Source organism: Sphaeroforma arctica (assembly GCF_001186125.1).
Source record: "Sphaeroforma arctica JP610 unplaced genomic scaffold supercont1.2151, whole genome shotgun sequence".
NCBI classification, from domain to species: Eukaryota; class Ichthyosporea; order Ichthyophonida; genus Sphaeroforma; species Sphaeroforma arctica.
In genome coordinates, this window is record NW_014038407.1 from 1 (window position 1) to 2,391 (window position 2,391).

The window sequence follows — 2,391 nt, forward strand, 5'->3', positions numbered from 1 at the left end:
CACACGTATATATATATGTATGTATATATATATATTTATATATATGCATATATACAAGTATATATATATATCTCTATGTATATGTCTATATATTTATGTATATATATATATATTGCATATATATATATATATATATATAGAAATTGAAATTCAACGAGTATGATGACAGCTAAAAAATATAGACATGTTATTCTCTGTAAAGTGCTAAGTAGTGAGCTTACACCTATCAGTTTCTTGCATAAAATGAGCACATACCTGAACATCGGGACTGCACTCCAGTGAGTTTTGAAATGAAAATGCGACCGATGACATGCATCGCACTGACTTGGATACTGTGGCAACACCACCAATCGAACGCGCGAGACTGTTCATATTGTCTTTATATATAGACGTATATGTATATATGTATATACGTTGCTATCAAACCAGGTGGTATCTGATGAGGACGATGCTTCGCTTGTACCTTATATTATAAGAATACTTTGGCTGAACTATTCACTACTCTCTTGTGTTCGCTTCGGACGTTGGACAGCATCTCGATTCTCTGAGATGCACATTTGTGGGTAATCCCATTTTTTTACAATATGTAGGCTAATTTCTAAAAATAGCCATATACTCTCTTCCAGGCCCTCTCTAGTCAGGATAGTTTAAAACACGTATCAGTGTGTCTTATATCATATCCCAAATTATGTGTATTGTTCATGGAATACATACCGCATAGTTGATTTGCGACGAAACTAGTAGTTTATTATTTCATATCTACTTTCTTTCCAAATTTAGTTTCAGAAGTGGTTCTTTTATAGAGCGTATATGCCACAGACGGATTAAAATGTTTAGGGTATTTCTATTTATATACAGTAAATAATACCCTTGGGTTTTGTATATATTGCTGGTATGTATCATAGCCTCCTAAAAAAAGAACATAAATACATAGAAGAGGTTGGGAGAGCAACTGGTCGCGCAGTACAGTCAACAGTGGATATTTCATGCCGAGGAAACGAGATTGCAAAACTCTCTTCTTGTGGAATATGCGAATGGACATGATGGTACATTGGTTATTTTCAAGGCACGACTGTGTCGGAGTCAACGATTAATTCCCGTTCAAAGTGTAGCACTAGAAAGGATTGATACAAGAACTGGGTAGTATCGGAGAACTTGGACTCACACGCCATCTCGGGCTTTGGCGACTTGGGCTGGCCAAGCTCCTCGCATTCGCTCTTGGGAACCACGTATGTTTTCTCTGCCTCATGTTGAGTAAGCTAACTTCGACCTCTGATTTCTTTGTAATACATTTGTGTATCTTTATAAACATATATTATTATTTTTATTATATATATATATATATATATACATATATATTTGTGAATACATATATATAAATATGTATAGATATATATATATATATGAATATATATATATACATATATATTTGTGAATACATATATATATATGTGTGTGTGTGTGTATAAATCCGCATAAATCTGTAGGTATATATATTTATACATATATATGTAGGTATATATGTGCGTATGTATGCATTCGATTACTTATACTGATATATATATATATATATATAGATATATATATTTATATATATATATGAATATAATTGCATATACATATATATGAACTTTACGTATTGATATGCAGCACTGACCTTGCCTGTGCTATCGATTTTTGTTAATACTATACTTCGACCCTTTAGTATAATATAGAGACACATTTTGAAATAATATATCAATACGTATACATAAATATATATAATATATATATATATGTGTGTGTGTGTGTATGAATATGTGTTTGTGAAACAGAGAATTCTTTTCCGTGTATATATGTATGTATGTATATACGTATATATATATATATATGTATATGTATGTATATATGTATGTATTTATATAAATAAATATTTGTGTGTGTGTGTATGTGTGTATATATACATATATATATATATGTTTGTGAGACAGAGAATTCTTTTCCGTGTATATATGTATATGTGTATATATATATGTGTGTGTGTGTTTGTGTGTGTGTGTGTGCGTGTATATACATATATATATGTGTGTGTGTGTGTGTATGCATGTATATATATGTGTGTGTGTGTGTGTGCGTGTGTGTGTATATACACATATATTTGTATTTATTCATAAACCTACAGCTATATACATATATGTGTGTGTGTGTGTGTTTGTGAGACAGAGAATTCTTTTCCGTGTATATATGTATGTATGTATATATATGTATATGTATGTATTTATATATATAAATTTTGTGTGTGTGTGTATGTATGTGTGTGTATATACATATATATATATATATATATGTTATATATATATGTGTGTGTGTGTGTGTGTGTGCGTATATGAATATGTTGTTTGTGAGACAGAG